Source organism: Trachemys scripta, chromosome 12 (genome assembly GCF_013100865.1).
Source record: "Trachemys scripta elegans isolate TJP31775 chromosome 12, CAS_Tse_1.0, whole genome shotgun sequence".
Classification (NCBI taxonomy): domain Eukaryota; kingdom Metazoa; phylum Chordata; order Testudines; family Emydidae; genus Trachemys; species Trachemys scripta.
In genome coordinates this window covers 9,565,006-9,576,019 of record NC_048309.1, presented here as the reverse complement: position 1 = coordinate 9,576,019, position 11,014 = coordinate 9,565,006, and positions in this window count along the sequence as shown.

Below are 11,014 nucleotides of genomic sequence, written 5' to 3'. Positions count from 1 at the left end.
GAAAAAACCACGAAGTGGGCAATTATGAAATCACCTAATTCTAGTGTAAGTTTTTTCTTTGCCCTGTCTGTTGGAGGTTGTTCTATGTGCTGAAGCAGGAGGGGATGCAGGACTGGGCTTTGGATATATTCTTGCTGATCTTCATGGGATATCCATAAATAAAACAGCAACTCAGGAGGTTCTGCCTATCTGCCTAATCCAATGTTTGTCAACCGGGGGGTGGGAGGGTCACAAAAGGCAATCAGAGGGTCATGAGGCATTGACAATGTTAGTACAATCTAAAGTAAAGAAAATCTTAGTTCCCCACTCTTCCCACACTCTCCTCCTTTGGGGTCAAGTATTCTCTATCAGTCTCTCTAAATACATATTCTATGGGCTCAGCATTGTTACCATTGATACTTTTATAGTCAATGTCAGGGATTTGCAAAAAAACGTGACTTTGAGTAAGGGGTTGCCAACTTGAAAATGTTGAGAAACACTGGTCTAGTCGGTATGATGACAAGAGCATATGTTTCTCTGTCCAACAAAAAGAAGAAGAATATTTTTCAGTCTTGCAATTTCTCCTCCCTCTCCCCTGCCCCTCCCCATCTTGTTTAAAAGAGTTTTGTTTTGTATTTAAAGTAACTTGCAACGTGGCTGTAGCTTTTTACTCCAGAAAGTTAACATCGGTGTTAATGTGGTAACAACAGAATGCAAATTGATTTGACTCAGCAAGAGAGCAATGGGTTATTTAGCTTCATCAGCCCTTTGTCTAAGTCAGCACTTTCCCCATGTCCTTTTGAATAAATATTATTACTAATAGCTGTATTATTCCTCTAACTTGACTCAAAAGCTGCACTGACTGTGTGTCAGTGTCATCATTTTTCATGTAGCCTTGTGTTTATCACACACATACACACGCTCAGGATTTTTTCTGTTGAAATATTTGAAAATAATAAAATAATGTGTTTGGGTTTAAAGTGACGCTTTCTAAGGTCTATTAAGTATTCAGCAGCAAAGAAGGCTATTTCACCAATGAAGGAACTTTACATAGTCACTCTGCCATTGACACAACAAAGGGGATAGCTACAATTACGCAAAATGCTATGAGAAACTTTTACAGATATGGTGTCTATACAGTGATGGATAGGGGAATAATACAGTGTGAGTTCATCACTCAATCCATGAGTGGCAGCAGAGTTGTGTCGGTGATTGTGAGTGAGAGAATATGATTAATTTCACTTATAATACACAAAGATCAAAGTATTGGCAAAGACAATGTAAATGTTAACTTGGAACTGTTAGAATTGGGTGGAGCTGAGACACTGATCTGTATAAATCACTTAGTGACTGAAATTTGTAAGGGCTTGTTTATGCTCCGCCCCAGTGCCGACTACGGGGATGTGAATTGCAGAGCACACAAAATGGCTGTGCTCCAACTGCCCTGTGTAGACGCTGCTGATGCAAACTAACAGGAACCCTGTTAGTGTTAATGCTAACATTGCGGTGCAGTGCAGTGCAGACATAGCCTACCTTGCAGGGTTGGAGCCACGTATCCTGTGACGTAGTTGGTCTAGTCAGTTGTCGCTGGAGTCGCTGGAATCATTTGAGAAGGAAATTGGCATTGCCTCTACCCTGGCAGAGAAAAGTCTTACTCAAGATGCAGGTAAAGCCAAGCTTCAATCCTGAAATATTCCCAAAGATGCTGATTTCTCATGAGGAAATGTGATGTGAAAAATAATGGCGTATCATAATTTGTGTAGAGATCTGTGATAAATCATAGCTGATTATGATAATACCTAACTATGGGTTGTCATGAATCATGGTTAAAGAATTTAACTAATTTAATTGGCGACAAATATAGACCTCCTCTGTGGGCACATATGGTTAACAGAGAGAGACAAGTCCTACCATTACAAAACCAATATATATATATATATATATATAGAGAGAGAGATCATATATTCTACAAGGAGCACATAGATAAAATAATGAAAAGGCTCTATTTCTAACATGAATTAAATATGCAGGTAATTTATTCTTAGTCTTTCAGTTCTAGAATTTCAGTTAAAAGTCTCAGAAATCTCTCCCGACACTTCTTCTACTGGCTTGAAGGAGTTAGCTAAAACTAATAAGGGCTGAATATGCAAAGTGGCATGTGGACGGAGGGCTATTGCACCCACAATTGTTAGCAGCGTTCATGCATGCAACTTTCAGCACACTGTGAGAAGTGTAGCCTATAATCAATTGTTGATATCTGACAATACAATACATGCATGTAGGGCTTAATTAAAATACCAGTGAAAGTCTCATTGACTACTACACCTTGAATCTGGCCCACATTCTCCATTTAAAAAATCCATGCACACAGGTCAGATGCATAAGTGGGAGTTTAAAGTGAGGTTTCCATTATCAATGAAATGTTGATCTCCTTACAGTGATTCTCTCTCAGTGGCTGCTTTTAAAAACAGACGTTGTAATTACATTTTCTCTTTCTTGCAGGTATTGAATTATTTTTATATACAAAGCCAAGGTGACAGATTATACCATATGCTATATTTAGATGATACAAAGTTTCAGTTTTTCCAGGTGACATGGAAACAACGTAATTAACAACTTAATAAGCATGTGCTGCACAATATTAAAGCTATATTTATTTATTATATATTTACTTGATGATTTGTTGAGTGCCCGTTTCCACAACCACTAAGCACTTATAAAATTAACAAAGCTTAACTCATATACATGGAGATGAGCTTTTGAACAGTGAATAAGCAAACTAGATGGTTATGGGTCAGCAGTCAAAGGAGTATTTTTCCAGGGCCAGATTCACAGCTGGCTTACGTTAGCTTTTACTCGCATTAATGAGGACACAGATCAACCAGCAGTCTTAAGGATGCTAGTGGAAGTTGCAATGATGCAAGACAGCCAAAAATGACTCATTTGGAAGGCTCCATGAGGGAGCAGTAGCATCCAAGAAAGTAGGAAGTGGGCAATGGTGGCCAGGGAAGAGAAATGCTAAGGTGTCACAGAGATGCACTGATTCTGGGAATCTTCATAGCAGCCTCCACGAGGAGCTGCATAGGCAACTAGGAATTCCACAGGAAATACAACCTGCTCGCCCTGATGTTTATCTTTCCTGGGGTGCCACAAGTTCAAGAGTCACAGGGAGGTAAAGATTGCACCAGTGTTGATGTACTGGTCCATGATCTACAATAATGTACCACTGGGGGGATAAACATTTTGTTTCAGGAGTTGTCACACCAAGGTTCTTATTCACCTATTATTAACCATGGTTGTTGACCTGCTAAAATTAAATGACTATCTGTGATCAAATCAGCCATGCAATGTTGTCTCAGGAGTCATTTTTTGCAGACTCTCTGCAACCAACCAAATATACACCCTCACCTCATCTCCCTCCATGAAACAGGTCAGCAAATTCCTCTCAACTTGGCCATGGTATCTGTAGTACTTATCAGATGCTATAGATTGTTGGCCATTCTAACTAATCTAATAGTATATCTCCTTCCTTTTATTAGCAAACTGATCTCCTGTATGACAGTATTATAGTACCATTGTCTCCTGTTCAATAAGTGTAGAAATCAACCCAATACAATCATCATGAGCCCCACTTCATGGTTTTGTGGGGCTTAGTGATCTATATGGTCCTGTATAGGCTCTATGCAGTGGTGTGAAATTCCTCTCTCTTCTTACCAACCCCTGTACTTGGAAAAGAAATTTTATTTCCAAGGGGAGGAGGAGAAAGGTGGGTGAGTGAATGATTTAAAATCTAATTGTCAAGGCTGGGGAAATATCAGCTATTACAAAATTCTGCTTTGGGCCACACAGCTCTACAAGTAATCTCATTACATACATAATGGGCCTCAAAAGGCAGGCCAGCTAGAAGGGAAAGCAAAACTCTGCAGCACTCATGGATCAAACACATACACGCACTCACACACGCACACACACACACACTCAGAGCACAAGAACTATTCCCAAATAAACTCTTGAAATGATTTTTAAAAGCATATTTCACCCAGCCTTTAAGGACAAATACAGCAAGCTATGAACAAGTCAGGCTGTGGAAGCCAAACATTGCAAAAACTAGAGGAAAAATATAATCACTAACCCCATCTGCCCCAAATCGAAACACATATTTTAGCTGATATTGGGTGGTGGAGACATCAAAGCATTAGGTCTGCCTTGCAGCACACACGGTCACCCAAACCCAAACACCTGTTTTCTTGTTCTTGTTTTCTTTCCCATTATCTCCTCCATGGCTCCTATGTACTAGTCCTACCTCCTCGCAGAAGTGGTTCCCTTCACTGTTGCTAGCAGAACTACAATACAAATCAGCCAGGCTTCTATCTGCTGAGCTCCGAGCCCAGATCTTCGAAGGTATTTTGGCGCCTGGCTTCCACTGAAATCGATTAAAGTGCTGTCACAAGGCGAACCTGTGCCCCTTTCAGGTCATGTGTGTGACTGTAGTTCCTCCCTGCCTCAGTTTCTCCTAAAGTAATCAAGAAGTTCACTGAAGCTCTATGTAGGGAACAATGCCCCTCCTGAAGGATCTAGCTTGTTAACTGAAGACCCAAATGAAATTACAAGCAAGACCGCTCCCTAGTGTCTTAGCCAGGAGACTCAGGGTACATCGACACAGCAAAACAAACAAACAAACAAACCAAAAAATCCAGATATGCTGCAGTGAGTCTCAGAACCCAGGTCAATTGGATCAGGTTCATGGCATGAGGCTAAAAATAGCAGTCTAGACATTCTAGCTCAGGCTGGAGCCTGGGCTCTGAAACCTAATGAGGGAGGGGGGTCTCAGGGCCCAGCCTCCAGCACAAGTGTCTACACTGCTATTTTTAGACCCATAGTGCGAGCCCAAGTCAGTTGAACCAGGCTCTGAGACTTGCTGCCACAGCATGGTGGGGTTGCTGTATAGACATATTTAAGAGTCAGCCTCGTTTTAGCCATTCCCACCGGGGTCCAGCAAGATTGCCTCAGCTCAGGTCCCTTCCCTGGAGTAAAGCCTCTTGCCACCCCCTGGGAAGAATCCTGCCTCAGAGTTGGGAGCTGTGGAGATCTATCCACTGCAGCTCTTTGTTGGGGCAGCATGTAATTCCTGACCGGCTGGGCTTCCTGCCACTGTTTCTGTCCCTCAGAACACACCTGCCAGGCCACAGGCCCTGGGGAGCAGTCCTGCTCGGCATTCATAGGAGCTCTTCTCCTCAGGAGTTTCCTGTCTTTAGGAAACCCCTCAGTTGAGCCCTGGCAGCCCTTTATCAGCCTCATTAGCTAATTAACTGCCAGCCAGCCACCATGGGATTTGACTGCTTCCAGGTGGGTCTGAGTTGACTTGTTCTCCCTCACAGGAGCCTGTCACTGGTAGGCTGACTCCCCTGACGGCCAGCCCCATGACAGGCGCCTAAATGCTTTGAGGATCTGGACCTGGAGCACACTGACCTCAATGGAAATAGTCTCATCCAGTCGGCTTTGGATCAGGCCTCTAGAAAGTAATGAATTTACCAGCACTCAGCACACATTAAAACAGAATCGTCACTTTCCACTGAATGTGGGGTTGAGAGCTTATTGCTAGACCCAGTAACCTGCCAGGGGCGCATTTTTAATATTCTTATCTTGAAATGGATTGCATAAAAAAATCTAGAATCATCCATGCCTTTCACCATAAAACCTAAAATCATGGGACCCTTGGGTCATTTCTTGGTTGACGATTGAAATGAAACTTGACAATTTTCATACAGGTCTCTTGAGGCAAAAAAAGCCTCGAATAAAAAAATTAAAGCAAATTTTTTTTGCTTTCTCTGTATAATCACACATTTGTCAAGGCTGAGTTTTTGTGGTTTCATAAAAAAACTTGAGACAGTTGATTATGTGGTAGTTTTTCTTGGTCAAAGGTACCCTTGAAAGCACCGACCCTTCCAAATACTCAATAATTAATATTTATAACTCAGAGTGTTACAAAATGTCACCACTTTTGAGCTTTGCCTTTACTGAATTTCCCTAGACAAATAGCAAGTCACTTGCCTTCAGCCTTCATTCTCTTTTATTTTGCATTAAGGTAAATGGTAATAAAGAACAAAAAATAAAGTCTCTAGGAAATTGCACAGTGTATATGTGCAGCTCTGTAAGAGGCTACCATAATTCTGACAGCGGAATTCTCTGTCTCCGTAGAAAGGCAGAGTCTTTAGAAAATTAAAAGTCCAGTGCAAAGAAAAAAGGCACCACACTTTAAGCTATCTACAACAATGACTTCACCATGTTGAGAATGAAGGATCCAAATAAAGCGAAACTTAAAGATGGCAAAACCATGTCAGCTAAAACTAATTAAAAAGTAGATGGAACCGATGGAAAATTTTTCACATCTCCAACTTCAACCACTTTCAGAATGATCTAAGTTATGAGAATAGCTCTCCTTAAACACTGCTTTCCATGGAAGTTAATGTAGGATAGGTGGGTAATTAACTGGGACAGAACACATTTCTTTAGCTCTTTTGGATATTCTAAGTATGTGCTGAAGTATATTTTTTGTAAAAAGTCTATTTTGATATTTACAGAATTGTATCTTGAACACCGTACTCCCTTCATAGAACATTCAGCGAATTATTCATACTTAAAAGCCCTGTGCCCTTTTTAAAGGCTTATTTTCATGCGACAAACAGAATTAATCATGGCTCCAATGGTTCTTTGGCAATTGCTTTTAACAACAACAAATGCTTAAAAAATTAAATGTGCTTACATTATTTTAGTTCAGCAAATGCCTTTGTCTCCTAAAGTATCAGGAAACTGAAGCAGACTGTAATGACAAAGGGAAGAAGGGTATGATGTGGATAGATTTTACATATACAAAAAACACCCACAAGTTCTTGTGGCCATTTTCCCTCCTGCTAAAATACTTAAGTGAATGGTTAAAGATTAAGTGGCACACTCTTAATCCCTTAAGAAAATAACTTGTATTATTAGTGATAGTCTAGTCTAGTGGCTAGGGCACTTGGCTGGGACTCAGGAGATGTGGATTTGATTCCTAGCTCTGCCATTGGAATTTTCAGTGATCTGAGGCAAGTCACATCTCCCTGTGTCTCAGTTTCCCCATCTGTAAAATGGTGATGATATTCTGACCTTCTTTGCAATGCTCTTTGTCATCTATGGATGAAAAAGTGCTGTATAAGAAGTGCTGTATAAGTGTGGTTGGTATTATTTATCTGTATTGCACCAATGAGCAGAACTGACCATTTTTGTATGCCATGACCTGATTTGCATGCACCATCGCAGTAACTCTGTGCCTAAACTCTTTGACAGTCTCCAAGATTTCACCTGCTTTAATATTGTCAACAGTCTTCAGACCCAAGCTCCTTTTCTTACATTTGCTTTCTGAAGATGCTTCAGACTTCTATGCAAATCACAGCAATCTGCGCTTACAAAGCTACACTTGATTAATGTGGATACCAAAAGCCTTTACAACAACATACCACATGAGGGAAGTGTAGATACTCTAGACTTTTCCTTCAGAAAATAAGCACCCAATGGTTTTATTTTTTATCTAGTTAATGGATTATGAATGACATGTAATTATTTCCCCCCTGAAAATCATGTTAATTTTTAAGAGAAAAGGCACAACAATAGAATTAGCTATTGAAATGTGATAATGTAACACTGTTTATTGGTAAAACAGAACAAGGTTTCCTAATCCTCCATAAATTATTTCCATCAATCCAATCACAGGTGACACTGCCATATTTATGAGAATGTGCTTTGTCCTCCAGGCACAATGCAGAGACAAGAGTATTTGGATTGCTATGTTGGCAACTTGAATGTAGGTGTAGGCTGAGGAGTTTGATGAAATTAAGTAGTGTAACTGAACACTCTTCAGTTACAAGTTGCCTTTAAAGTTGGGGGATTGGTTTGCTGCCCTATGGTCTGAGCCCATTATGTCCCACTGACTTCTCTGGGAGTTGGATTGGGCCCTTATGTCACACTGCAAGAGTGTTAAGAGTGGATATACTTGGCTTGGTAAATCAGTTTGTGGGCATGAACATGGGGGTATAAGCTACACCCACAGAAATGGAGGTTGGCATCAGCTTTTGTGAAAAATGCTCCTAGATAAGGTAAATCTATTTGTGAATCCATATCGCTGGTTTATCAAAAGTGGTTCTTGCAAGGTGCCGCTGAGGAGAAGATCTGGTAGAGAGAGGATTTGACAATAGCACCTCATTAAATGTTTCAAGGACAGTTTTGTGCCAGGGCCTGATCCTAAGCCCATTGAAGTTACTGGTAGTCTTTCCATTAACTTCATTGGGCTTTGGATCAGGCCCTTGGTGAACAAGACAGTTCAGCAATGCTCCTTTTGGAAAGGCTGTTTATGGAGATTGTGCTCTTAACATTTATATGAAGGAGCCACTTTAAAGACAATCTCAGTAATTTCTACCAAGCTCTTATAATTACCTTCTTATATAAGTACATTTAGTTCTTACATTTGAGATAGTAAACAGTAAACAAAATCAGAGTTGATATCAGACTGTGTATTATTGACATGACAAATAGTACAGGTTGTTCTAGCCAGAAAGGTCAATTATTTCATGGGTAATTGTTAAGGTATTAAAGGATAGGTGATCAATCAAACAAGTTAATAATGATCTAAGTTCTAGTTGAATCTTACCAGAAGCAATGAAGGCTATAAATCCATTGATTACTGAGGTATGATGCATGTGTTCTAATTTTAACTTTTCATTATTTGTCTACTTTGTTGTTGTTGTTTTATCTCCATATTCCTTTCACTTCTCTTCCTCTCTCCTCCCTCATGGTTTGTTTCGCAAGGCTTTTACATTGTTGATGTTTTCTCTCTGAGTGGTTGCTAAGGATTCTATTTTTATTTGAGGTTCATTTTTGTATGTACCTTACTCTTGAAGGAGGAATGGCACTTCTGTCTGAAGCAAGTTTATGAACAATCCCTATCTGTGCGTGGGCTTTACAGACTTATGGGGCTGCCAGATTTTGCTGTGGTCTCCAAAAATCTAAGCTTCCATAATTAATAAAAAGCACATTTGATAGCCTTCCTGGTTGCAAAGATAGACGTCATTATTTTTTTTAAAAAAAGCACACTGCTGTCTTGTTGAGTCTCCAATCTGGAGGACTAAAACTACAGCCTCACCTGAGCTGTGAACCTTCACATTCTTTCTCATTTGGGGGCAACTTTAGATACTATCTGGGAGCCTGACTATTTAAATTGTAGCTCTGTTCAACTGGCAGCCTGAGCGTGGAAACTGAACACAGAGTGTAGCTTTACTCTGTGACTACATAAAATTAGAGGATACCTCTGGGGGGAATGACTGTCCAAAGCCATGTGGTGTTTGAGCTTTTTGGGGACGTCACAGATGCCCAGTAGCTTCCACAGTGCACAGCTGGAACCTATTACACAATGGAACAGGAGAATTTCTCCACCCATGATGTCCAATGGCTTTTTAAAAAGGGAATTGAGGGGTTGGGAAGATACTAATATTCCCTCTTTCCTTCCCCATTCAGCGTAACAGCAGAAGGGGTTTAAAAGACTTGGGCTGCATAGGCAGACAAATCCTACAATATCCCCTCAGCCTGGCTCCCTTTGTCTGATCTTCCCCTTTCCCTCCTACCATTTCTCTAGTTTCCCCCCTCTATCTATAAAGGGATATATAGATATATAAGGATAAGGGGATGTATATAGCCCATCTATCTCTTCCTCTCCTTCCCTTTCCCCCAACTGACTCAGGTTCATGCCCTGGCTGAAGCACTGGTAGATGTATAAGCATAAGGGGATGTATAAGGATTATATCCCCATCTATCTATATAGGCTTTGTTCTCTGGAGTGGGATTTTGGGTGGGAGCAGAAGGTTCTCTTGGAAGACGCACTGCTGCTTTGATGTTTAAAGGAGAAAACCACCCCTTCCCCTTATAGCCCCCATGCAGCTCTAGGTGGTGCATTGCAATTAGGCTCAATTTCTGAAAGCTGCTGAGCGATTTGGATGCCCAGTTCTCATTGTAATTACCACTCCCCATACCCGTGGCTTTGAAAATTTCAGCCGTAGACTTTACTTTGGAAGGATGAGGAGAAGCAGGGAGGAGAGGCGGCAGAGAGTGGGAGGAGGGAGATAGGAGAAGGAAACATGAGCTGAGAAAGAGAGAGAGGTTGGGGGGGGGGGGTACCAGAAAAAGGTTCATAGGAGGAAATTACCTGTTGCTCACTAGATATTGGTTTGTGGCCGTCCCCCAGATTGAGAACTCTTCAGAATGCTAAGAACAAATGAAAACAGGTTTATACTAGAACTCTGAATGTAGCCTTATCTAATGCATCCATTACTGGAACCATGATCTTTTTATTAGCTTATAAATATATAATATATGCATGTGTTCTACATAAATCATTACTTAAGGCAACATTGGTATCTAACCCACCCACACAATACCTGTCTTCACAACCATCCATTATGCTACCATCTGTGTTTCCATCCTACATGCCACCACAATCTATTGTCTTCCAATACAAATCTATACACTCCCCAAATCCACACATCTAGTTATCCACACATAATCAATAATTATAAAAATGTGCATATAAATCAGAGTATATTCCTTAGGGTTCTCCTAAATTTCTTGCCACATATTGGCATTCTGACATTCCTAGTGAATCACCAGATCCCATTTGCACAGTCACCAGTTTCCTGATGAGACATATGAGAATTTTTTATTGTTAAATATTCAGGTTATGTTATTCATTGCCATCATAGTATGGAAATTCTCTCAACTGATCTTTATTTATTGTTTTGTATAATGGATTGCAGATAATTTGGGAAAATATTCCTTATATTTCAGAGGTGGGCAAACTCCGGCCCGCAGGCCACATCCAGCCCGTGGGACCATCCTGCCCAGCCCTTGAGCTCCTGGCCCCTCCCCCGCTGTCCCCCCTCCCCCGCAGTCACACTGCCGCTGCCAGACTTGCTGCTCTGAGTGGCATGGTAATGGGGCCGGGGCCGAGGGATTG